A 12,757-nucleotide genomic window follows, 5' to 3' on the forward strand; every position below is an offset into this window, starting at 1 on the left:
GCATTTGTAAAGCACAAGACTGTCACTCTTAGGCATATCTGGGAGCTGTGTCTCCGTCGAAGAGCCAGGTCTTGGCAGCGATTTAGGAGAAGGAGCGGCCACCGCTACGGCCGCAACGGACGCGGGGAGTATGTGTGAGGGCGGGTAAGGAGGAGAGCAGGTATCTAGCGGGTTGGTGGTAATTCAGTCAATGGTTGAGGTAGGCAGGTCCTAGGTCATGAAGGGCTTTGTAGGTGTGCATGAGTATCTTGAACTGACATCTTTTCTGGATGGGGAGCCAGTATAGGTTTCGGGCGGGGGACGGTGTGGGTTAGTTTGGGGAGGCCATACAAGTGAGGGGTGAGGCTAGTCAACAGATGGGCCGCATGGACAAGAAACTAAGTCACCCATGTCATCCTCAGTTATCCGAGGCAAATCCATGTCATGTGAACGACTGGATAACATTGTGTTGTAGCACAACCGATCTGGTGTGCAGAACTTTGCTTCAGAAGTAGCTTTGAGTGCAATGGATCGGTACCTTTCCATTAGTGATGCAAGATGGTGCTCTTAATGCCCTACCCTGGCAGGCGATTTGTAGTGATAGCTTTGTAGCAAATGAGCAGGAGACACTTGAAAGGAAGGAGAGTGATGTGGGTAAAGTAGACCCAATGTGTAGCAACTAACAAGATGAGATGGGACTTTCCTTGAGAGGTGCAGTGGTGTTCCATCACAGCCTCACTTGTGTCCTCTGGCAGTCTCAGACAGGCAGGTGTCCTCTGCACTAAGACCATCCGTGCCAGATGAGGTGGCATGCAGTGAGTGGGAGGGTTATTGCAAGGCCAATGGAGTGTCCATGAGGAGAAACCCATGAGCAGAATGGTACCGGAGTTTACATCTATAAGGACAAAAGCAGTGCTTAATTTGAGGAGGTGGTTTCCGGAGCTCGGCACTGGCAATTAATTGTCAACACCAGCGCTTCTGATAGTCTGCCACAAGGTGGCACTGTCTGGCTAATTGAGAGAGGACCACAACAACAGTCAATTATTCATGCTTTATACTTTAAAAATGACTATTACCTGCCACCCACAACATTCTTACAGCTTTGGGGGCCTGAAATAGTATGAATTGTCATACTTGTAGGAGTTTGATGGTGAGTTGTTGTATTGTTATTATCACTGGCAGCATGGCAGAGGCAATGTGTGGTGCAAGCTGCAGTGGCCTCCTGAGTGATGATAGCCCTGACATTTGCTTTTGTATACAAATTCAACACTGGAAAGCCATGCTTCGAAACAAGCATGTGAACTTGCCATCAATATAATCGAAAGACCCCGCTTCAACCCACATGTATGATAGTTGCATTTATCAGAAAGGTACTCTAAACAATCAACCCCCAGGCAACTATAGACAGCTCCGAGTTCATAATTCTGAAAACAAAAATCCTGAAGCGATTTACGTATAACGAGAACAGTTCCTAGCAGTAACTGCTAGTAGTTCAAAGGTGGCCCACAATCATTTAACATGACCAATAATTAAATGCCACAATTTGATGCCCCTTGCCATACATCGGAACAAACCTTTTTTGGAGTGTTAGCTTACAGTGGACAGAAAGCTGGCCTCTGATGACAGTCATATCCAAAAGAAATTGGTACAAACTCGGAACCCCATGACACTAAGCGTATGCCACCAATGAAACACAACACACTAGTTGGTCACATATTCAATCAAAGATTTATTTGTCGAAGGTAAAACCCCTGCACATGTAAACATGGCTGGCCATAAACTGAAATTCACAGTCAGGTCTAGACATGCCTAAACTATGGGTGCTGATTACTTCAGGGAACAAGATAGACACTAAGATAACACACTTTAGCTTTAACCACAAGAGATTATAAAATTGACAGACAGACCATGTATGGCAAAAAATTAATATCACATGTGGAAAAATTCACCTACACATATAAAATGATAGAGCTACTGACAACAAGATGTCAATGATCGAAGTGATCATTACTGCTCTGACGCAACAATGTACAACTGTTTGGTTCAATGGAATACTGTGAGCAAGGCTCCATGGAGTTGACATGGCAGACATAACTCCTCCATGTTTCCTCCTAACTGCTATGATCAGATATTCGAGCTCTAGGAAATGATCTGACTACTCACAGTTGCAATGAATAAGGAAATACATATCAAACAGCAATTGACTATTGTTCTCTCTTGATGTTTTGAAAGAAATGCTGAAAGCCTACAGAGGCTTCATCAAAGGGAAGACAATTTTGATGGATAGGGGCATTAAGCAAGTTATTGTGGATAGGACCAGATTGCCAGTACTAGCCACATGTTTGAGAGAATTTGTTAAAGATACTACACTAGTTTACCTCCAAACTCATTGTCAACTGACTATTGTCCTGATGTAGAGTAGAACAGCACCAGAGAATTCACCAAGAAGGGTGGCGTCATTTCCGGCTATAGTGGTATCAGATATGAGTACCCTAGGTGGCAGATACTCTTCTTGCCAAGTCTCCTCTAGCTCAGCAAGGTTGGAAGTCAACTCCGCCATAAAGGATCAGCGCCTGTAGTTGAGCGCCCAACATGTCTGAAGGAGGTAACTTAGCATGCTGGAAAACTACCTTCAGCATGAATGGAAGGTGGGCACTAAACATGCACCCTCTCTTTAGGGTTACATTTGCAGTGCCCACATTTGGTGCAAAAATACAGCCAACTCTTTGGTGGATTTTCCACATGTGGGTTGCTCTCCCAGGTGCTGCAATTGTAGCAGAGAAACTTCAGTCAGCTTAGCAGGATAAATAAATATGACATATTCTGTTTTTTTACCACCACCATCATGGTGTAGAAATTCTGCCACCAGTAAAACAGGTAAATTGGAACTGAAAATTATCCTTTAGGTGTCACATAGACCCATTGCCCACGCAAAAGCCAGTCCAGTCTCTGGGCCTTATTTATGAGAAGTGTCACATCGCTGCGTGAAAACAGCAATGCGTCACTTCTCAGTTCGCCCTCCTTGAGACATGATGGATGCGTCATATTTAATGTATGACGCATTATGTCGCAAGGAGTTACAGATACATCAGTATTTTTTATGCCTGCTATGAGGCAGGCATAAGATATTGACGCGATGGTGTCCTAGAAGTGGCACACTGAAATCTCATGGATTTCAATGCGCCACTTCTACAAGGCTTGCTGCAGGGGAACGCCCACCCTGCATACATTTTACCTAGAGCAGGTATAATATGGCGCAGGCCTTTACAAAGTGATGCATCTGCCTAGATGTGTCACTTCGTAAATAGGGTGCAACATGGTGCATTTTTTATATCACCGGTGCATCACAAAAAGTGGTGCACCGTCGGCGTAAAAGAGATGCAAGGCCTCATAAATAACGCCCTCAGTGTCAAGGGCTGAGAGTAAGCAGCTGTCAATAACCCTTCAATATGCCAAATTCTTTATATTACAAATTGTTAAACTAGCTAGGTGAAACCAAGAAGATATTATGGAATTTCGGATCAAAGAAGGGTATTATTATTATGTTTCATTTAGAGAAGCTGTGTAGCTCAAAGTCCTGTTGTCGTTAATGGAGTTATCTTTAAGAAATTCTTAGATGTCAAGTTTTTAAGAGTTCCCTACAATCAAATGCAATCCCCCCACCACCCCAAGTCCGTTAGTCACCTTCACCTACCTTGTGCTGATTCCTCCTGATCTACAGACCTCCACCTTTCTTCAGTGCCCTCTAAGACATCACCTTAAGTCACACACAACGACCTAAGCATCCTGAATGATCTGAACACACAGTCCCACCAACCTTCATTCCCCAACCCAAATGGCATGAAACGTTCCTAGAGGCCCTCAATTTGTCCAAAATTGTCACTTTTCCTACACATACTGGAGGCCACTTTCTGGATGCAATCCTCTTGCCATATGCACATTAACAGGAAACAATCTCGTTATATGTGGCAACCATTGCTCAAACTCATTCGGGCAAACTGCACAAAGCCACTGGCTACACCAATAGTGACCATAAAAGGCCATATACAGATAGGAGAACCAACTTGAACTCTCTGCACTCGACTCACACTTGCCTGAGTCCTCACTTCCCAAATAAATAATAGAAGCAGCGATGACTACAACTAGATTTCTGAAGGCTTCAACAGACGAATACTGTTGATTGAAAATGATCAAACCAGCAACACAGGACACCTTGGCTGAAGGAAGACAAGATACAAAATGGCAATCACTTCTCACTAACAGCAATAGTAGAAATATAACCGGGAAGATGATGAAACCTATTGTAAATGACTCAACTGGATCTACAAATCATTCATCAAGAAGGCAAAACTACCTTTCCAAAAAAGAAGTGTGGACAGTCTGAGTGACTGGGGATAAGAGGAGAGGAAGGGCTGTTTGATGGAGTGTGGTGGGGAAAAGGGCAACAGAAACTGAATATTCCTGTAGAAGCTCTCCTATGAATGACTCCTTTGTTTCCGTCCTGCTGCTGTGCAAAGGCTAACCTAGGCAGGTGAGAGAAACTGAGACAGAAAGAGAAACTCAGAGAGACAGAAAGAGAGAGAGAGAGAGAGAGAGAGGGACCCAGAGGCCCATAAAACGAGAGAGAGGCACAAAATCCCAGTAATGCCTTAAATTAAAAAGTGTTGGCCTAAAAATTTGCGTTGCCTGTTTACATAGGTCTTTTAACCATGATAAAGTGACTTCACAGCAGGGAGATGCAGGAGAGATGGAAAAGAGGGCCCAAGAAGAAGGAATGAAGAAGACAGGATAGAAGGACTGAGGAAGGAACATATTCAATGGAGTGGTCATCTTAAAGAGACTGATATATCTCTGGAGAAAGCAACTACTTTAAAAATAGGAAATAAGAGTGGGCAGAAGGGAACAGGAAAGGGGAAGAGGTAGGTGCTGGCACATTTGGTACCTACCCAACTTGCTTTAACTTTGCAATGGTTCTATCTCATCTGCTTATGCTTATTGCTGATCCCTCATCTCCATTCAATAGTCACACTGTCTCTTTTCTTGTTTTTCTTGGTCTTTAATCGCCTCACGTTACTTTTCGTCCAGTAATCTGATTGGTTCCCTCCAATCTGGGTTTCATACACTGCACACTTTGTAAACAGCAAACTCACACGTATCCAACTTTATCAGCACTCTATTCTACTCTCCTTTGGGTTCAGTGGGCAATGCTGGGCCAGCATGCAAATGGCTCTCCTCTTACCTCTCCAACCACTCATTCTCAGGCGCTTGGAATTCAGAGACATCAACTCTCACTAATTTTAGGCTCCATCCCAGGCTGTTAGAAATGGGGTCTCTAGTTGGTAGAGGTAGGTACCTTTGTCCAAATAGGGACCCTTGCTTCTAGTCAGGGTAAGCGGGATACACACTCTAGATAACCCTTGCTCACCCCCTTGGTAGCTTGGCACGAGCAGAGAGGCTTATCCCAAAGACAATGTGTAAAGTATTTGTACCAACACTCACAGTAACACAATGATAACACCACAAATGGACACTACACCGGTTTAGAAAAATAAAGTATCTTTATCTAAACTTTAACAAGACCAAAATTACAAAAATCCAACATATAAGTATTAAGAAAAATGACTTTCAAAAGGTTTTAGCAACTGAGTCCATAGAAAACTATGGATGCGTGATTTCTTACAAAGTACCTGTCGCTGGAACAAAATTCACCAAGCCAAACAGCCGCAGCGATGGGAAGCGTAGAAAAACAAAGAGATGCGTCGATTCCTGAGCCCTTCATGGATGCGATGCGCCAGTTCCACTGGACACAGGAGAGCGGTGTGTCGGGTCCGGTCTGTAGAGGGAATAGATGCGTCGATTCTGAGACAACTGCGATCCGCGGATGATGCGTTGGGGAAAACTTGCCGCACAGGGACGATGCCTGGAAATCCAGGATATGGTGACGAACTATGCAGCGCGTCCAGCGGCGATGCAGCGATTTCTTCAGCCACGATGCCTCGATGCATCGATTCTTGCAGCAGCGACAGATGCTGCATCAGTTTCAGCAATGGCGCGGTGGTTTCGGGGAGATTCTTCTCGCACCATGGCGTTGCGGTGGAAAAACTGTTGCAAGAAGAGCGATGAGTCGATTTTTTGATGTTGCATTACTTTCCAGCTTCCAGCAGCAGAAACAACCTCCAGAGGCCACACGCAGGCACTCATGGCAGATCAGAACTTCCAGCAAGAAAGTTCAGGGGAGCTGGGGTGAAGTCTTGGTATTCCTGAGACTTCAAACAGGGGACAAGCTCTACTCAAGCCCTTGGAGACTTTCCTCAAGCAGGGGACTCAGCACACAGCAAAGTCCTTCTCCTTTCTTTGGCAGAAATAGCAACTGCAGGCCAACCCCAGACACACAGCAAGGGCAGTACTTCTCCTCAGCTTCTCCAGCTCTTCTCCTCAGCAAAGGTTCCTCTTGATTCCAAAAGTAGTCTAAAGTTCAGGGGTTTTAGGTCTAATACTTCTACCCTGTGCCCAGTCAAAACCAGTTCTGGGGGGCACTTTGCAAGTGCACAACAACCTCCATTGTCAGTGTGAGCCCTGGCTCCAGACACACCACAGGGGGGCGGAGCCATCATTGTAGAAGACAGACACAGCCCTATTCAGGTGCAGGTGCTACTCCTCCCACCACTCCAAATGCAGATCAGGCGTATTCAGCCTAGCGCTGACTCATCCAGACTGTCTGGAGCCACTGCATATCGTGTAAAAACAAACAAGGTGGGGTTAGGGTCCCAGGGAATCCAGTTTATAGACCTGCGAGGAGAAATTTCCCATTAATCAAAATGAACAACACACTATCTCCTCGGGTCTAATCAATGCACTATAGGCCTGTAATAGGCAGAAAAAAGTCCAATCTCTCTCACTAAACAAGATCTTCATTGTGAACTAAAGGGAATAAGGGGGAATTTATCCCTTAAGGACTAGAACCTCACTCACCCATGGGTGACATGCTTCATCATATGGGTTCCTCATTACCAGTAGAAAAACCTAGTCCTACTGGGAGCTACAACTTCTTCACTAAGAGGAAGGAGCTCAGAGATGTTTTCATTAGTATCTTTTCGAGCACGGGGAGCAGGAAGGTACCATAAGATAGCTGAACGCGATAATACGGTTTTACAGAAAGAAGTGGGACTATCGCCTCAAAACCGATTCCCAGCGTGAAGATAACAAGCTGGATTAAGCGATATGCCTCAAATTTATAGGCAACCGGTGTACTAGAACCGATCAGCTGTTCTGCGCAGATTGAAAGACGCAGTAACGATCAATTCGACACTATAAATACGAGTCTCCCCGTTTTTAAAAACTCTGAGAGCTTTTATTAGACTGGCTCCCGATATAAAATGAATATCCATTGGCCTTAATTGATGAGAAGGACCAATAGGCAACTAACCAAAAAAGAAGACCATACCTGTTTTTAATTCGTCTGTCCTGAGGAAGGTGTTACATCACTACAAAAGCACCGAAACGCGTCGACAAAGGACTTTTTATGTATTATGTTTTTAATTGATTCCATTTTTCAGGTTTATCTACTAATTTGTGATCTAAGTTAAGTTTTAATTAAAGCATTAGGAACAGTGACTCTGAGATAGTAACCATAAATTGGAACCAGTTTATGTTTTTAATTGAAAAAGCAAATAATGCTTTTAAGGCCAATTAAATCTGAGAAACAAATAGTAATCACTCGTGTTGTGTAGTACTAATCACCTGTGTCATAATTTTGATATAAAAGTAAATCATGGTTCGTGTGTAGGCCTTTTGGTCACCCATTAGAAGCATAACAGCACAGAAAGGACATTTTCTTGTTTATATTGTTGATACCCGGTCCTTTCTGGTTTCTTATTTTTAAGATGGTTCAATAGTATGTAACTATGGGGAAAGGATGCTAAAATCCTATATGTGAGGCTCAAGGTGTAGTGAGGGTGCAGAGCAAAAGGAGTAATGTGATGAAAAAATATATAAGTGAAGTGAAATTCAGTGATATTCAGTGCCAGTGCACAGCTGAATCCAGCGATCCAGTGCTAGTGCACAGCTGAACCCCAGCAATCCAGTGCCAGTGCACAGCTGAACCCCAGCAAGCCAGTGCCAGTGCACAGCTGAATCCAGCAATCCAGTGCCAGTGCACAGCTGAATCCAGCGATCCAGTGCCAGTACAGAGCTGAATCCAGCGATCCAGTGCCAGTGCACAGCTGAACCCCAGCAATCCAGTGCCAGTACGCAGCTAAATACCTGCAATCAAGTGCCAGTGCACAGCTGAATCCCAGCAATCCAGTGCTGATACAAAACTGAATCCCAGCAATCCAGTGCTGATACGCAACTGATTCCCAGCAATCCACTGCCAGTAGACAGCTGAATCCCAGTAATCCAGTGCTAGTATGCAGCTAAATCCCAGCAATCTAGTGCCAGTACACAGCTGAATCCCAGTAACCCAGTGCCAGTACACAGCTAAATCCCAGCAATCCAATGTCAGTAGACAGCTGAATCCCAGCAATCACGTGCTGATATACAACTGAATCCCATCAATCCAGTGCTAGTATGCAGCTAAATCCCTGTAACCCAGTGCCAGTACACAGCTGAATCCCAGCAATCCAATGCCAGTACACAGCTGAATCCCAGCAATCCCGTGCCAATACACAAGTGAATCCCAGAAATCCAGTGCCAGTACAGAAGAGCTCTGTTGCATTAGTCATAGCTCTGAGGGGTCAAAAGTGTCATGCAGCAGCTGAGGGCTCTATGTTAGCAGAGATGAGTGAGCTTCAAAGGAAGGGGCGGAAATGCAAGATTTTTTAACAAACATATGTGCTCGCCTCTGCACAATGTCAGTCTACACACCAAAAGTCTGCACGGTGAGCTACATAGTCAGGTTTCCACTGCATGTGAACACATTTCCCAATCTAGTACCAGGAGATGGAGGTTAGGGTGTGCTACCACTAATGAACATCATTCTTTCAGAGGGGCACCCTGTAAGTTGTCTTCCTATTGATTACTTGTAGCCAAGGAGAGGAGCATAGTTTCTTTGACCATTGAACCGTCCAAAAGTTGTAGGAACATGCTGCCAGCTCGTAGCTGATTTGCCTGACTGGCCATAAAGTAATATGGAAATATTTTTTTTAATGCTCAATGACCCCAGATGTGTGACACTTGGCAGGGCTGGAAAATTCCCCATTGGGTGAAAATATGAGGAAATGTAGTACCACGTGGTGTTGTGGATGAAAGCCACAGATATTGCCTAAGAGTGCCCTGGGACCTTTTATCGTTCTGTACAGATGGGGAAATGTGACAAGTGTGTACTGTAGGAGGCAGGGTTTGATTGTGATTAATCTATGTAGTGTTTGATGTAGCATTTGTGATGTGGGTGAGGAGGTCTTTACATGCTGACATTCTCTGTCCTGACAATTTTCAGCATGCATCTACTAGAGGCTGTCATCATAATGTGTCAACCCTGTTCACGGCCTTAGGATTTGATAAACTCTATCATCGTAAAATTATTTTGTGTACTACTTGTGGGTCTGAGATCAACAACTTCCTTGTTTCCTCTCATCCACTATATGACGACCTTAGCCCTCTTCAAGGACATACAACTACTAGGGATTCAGTCCAGAGGGAGAAAATCTCAGGGGATTTCTCATAATTGCCAGATCCCTTCTAAAATATAAAATAGAATTAGCTGGATTTAGGATGCCTCATTGACCTGATTGGGTGTTTTTTACAGAATCGTGGGCCAATGAACCCTCTGGCCCGACCTTGCTGATCCGGTCCCCTCGGGATCTAAAATCCTAAGACTAGATAGGACAGGCAGACCAGGAGGAAGTCTGGCAATTAATTTCAGGTTAAGGTGCCAATGTCAAATAGAAAGGATACATATGTGTGAGTCCCTGTGAGGCAGTGAATTTCACTATAAGAGTTACTGCCACTAAATCCTCATCTATAGGCCGCCTGGACCTAGGACGCCTATATTGCCCCATTAGCAAGCTGTCGCTAACTGATGTTAGCGACAGCTTTGAGGCGATAGGGAGCGGTTTGGGGCCCGCTTTGTATGTCAGCGATATTTATCGCTAATGACATGCAAAGTGGGCGTACCCAACCTGTTAGCGGCTGCAAGCAGTCGCTAACATCGCTATCGCCTAATAGCAAGGCAGGCATAGTGATGAAAATATTTGCGCTAAGCGCGAATATCTCCAAAAGCTAACGCCTGCTCAGACCACTTCTTAGCCTGTTTATCCAATGGAAGTTAGATATTCAGGTTAAGAACCTATTGGCGTAAATGCCGGAATATCGCTGGATTCCCAACGATATTCACGCATGTCGCCGCTATCGCCAGATATTTTATCGCTTTAGAGATAAACGTTGCTAATAGCACGTTATCTCTGCGATAATATCCGGCGATGCTTGGCGATAAAAAAAAACACGCTAAGCCCATTAAGCGATAAATATCGCTAGTTGTTGGTAATATGCCCCTATATCCAGCCTTATTCAACAAAATATGCATTTACAGTTATGGGAGACTTCACTTTCCACCTGGAGGACCCCAACAATGAAGATTCTTGTACACTTAAAGAAGGACTTGCTTGTTTGGAGTTGCATCCATGTGTCGGATCATACCCTTGATGAGATTTTTATTAATGACGCCAGTCTATAAGTGCAGGAAGTTGTACCTCTTACCTGGTCAGATCATAGTGTTGTGTCCTTCTCTTTTAATCTTGTTTCTTCTCATAAGAGGTATAATGCACCAGGTAAAAAGATCTGGTTCAAGAGGATCTGTGGACTGTAGAGCAGAAAGTTTTTCTGCATGGCTTTGTTCAGCAGGTGATGCCGTTGCTCCCGTACAGGAAATTTCTCGACGGAGGAAAGCGACAACTGCCACCTGGTTTACTGAGTGACTTGGGGTTCTCAGGCAGGCTTGTCGCTTCCAAGAGCGCACCTTCAGGAAACTATATGGGAAGCAGGAGAGGACAGCATATAAGGTTGCTCTCAGGGACTACAAATTGGCTATTACAGAAGAAAAACCGCTTTATTTGAACAACAAATTTGAAACAACCAACTCCCCTTAAGAGTATTTCATAATGCTCCAGCAGTTGTCTGCATCCCGGCATTTCCAGGACCAGCGGAATCACAAGAGCTATGCAACAAGCTTGCTGAATTTTCCAGCAAAAATGTAATTGCTGATATTTATGTGGAGCTTGATGCCCATAATACAGTAGATGATGGTGTTATCAGACTTAGTAGGGAACTGCAGTGGAGTTTGTTTGCTTCTAAGAAGGATAAAGAGCAGCATGTACGGATACTGGAGGTCTTTCCACCTCTGACACAAGATCTTACTGAATCACTCCTCCTTAACATTAAGGGCCTCTTAACAGCAGTCTCAGGTCCAACAGGGACACCGCAATTGCAATGCGACTGCACATGGTGCAGTCACATACTCCCATTTCCCATACTCCCATTTCTCTAAACCGGCCATAGCACAAGCTCCCATGGAGAAATGGGAGACTCTGTTAATCTTTGCACTGCATGGCAGGCACCTCGAGGTGCCTGGGTGCCTGCCACATGGTGCAGGGATTAACAGGGGGGCACCATGGGTGCCCCCTCAGCCCAAAACATGAGGCCATGGAGGAATGGGGGGCCTGCTAGGCACTCCCAAAGTGGCTTTCCGACAGGTTTTCCATGTTGGAAAGCCCAATATGAAAGCCTGTCTGAAACTGACATCGTAATTCCGACGGCAGAAATGCCTCCTCAGGGATTACGGTGGGGCCTCCGACTGGCTGACGGGCTCCTTGAGCCCATCGGAATCCAGTCGGAATGACCAGCCGGTTTTACTTTCGACCGCCGTCATTGTAATGCGGAGGTTGAAAGTGAAACCGAAGATGTCGGTCGGAAAGCCTCCGACCGCAGATCAGAGGCTTTCCGACCGACATAGAAATAGGGCTTACAATTACGATCCCCTAGGAGCCCTGCCCCATGAAAAGTTTGCACCTGGCAGCCAGTACGATCTTCCGTCCTCTGACTGCAATTTTGAAGATGGCCATTATGCCAGGCACTATCCACATTTGTGGAAACAGGCCGTAATATGGCTTTTACTTAAGAAAATGAATTTGGATCTTAGTGATCTTAAGAATTATCAGCCTATTTCCTTGTTTCCGGTCCCGGCGAAGATTCTAGAGAGACACTATAATCAAACCCTGATGGAACATGTGGAGGAGCAGGGTCTGTTGGATGCATCACAATATGGCTTCTGGAATAACAAAGGAACAGAAACTGCTCTGAAAGTTGCCATGGATAGCATCATATGTCTTGTTGATGTTGGGCAGGCCGCAGCACTGGTCCTGTTGGATCTTTCTGTGGCCTTTGATACCATCTCTCCTAACCTGCTGATAAGGCACCTACAGGAATTGGGTATTAAAACAGGGGCATGAATCCGCTGTCCTCTTTCTTACTGAAAATTCTCAAAGGGTGACAATGAGCCTTTTTTCATTACCATGTGGGGTTCTTCAGAGCTCTTCTCTGAGCCTCACGTTAATTAACCTCTATGTGTCCCCACTGGCTAAGCTTGCTCGCTCCTTCGCACTAAAGACAGTGTCATATGTTGATGACACTCAGATTATCAGATTTATTTCTAAAGACATTTAGGGCACCCCAGATAAAATCAGTCTCTGCATGAAGGCTGTAGCATCTTAGATGGCTAAGAACAACTTGAAGGTGAATGCGAAACAAACAGGAGTACTGCTTTTTGGTGGTCTTACTTCGATTT

This window comes from Lissotriton helveticus, chromosome 9 (genome assembly GCF_964261635.1).
Source record: "Lissotriton helveticus chromosome 9, aLisHel1.1, whole genome shotgun sequence".
NCBI lineage: Eukaryota > Metazoa > Chordata > Amphibia > Caudata > Salamandridae > Lissotriton > Lissotriton helveticus.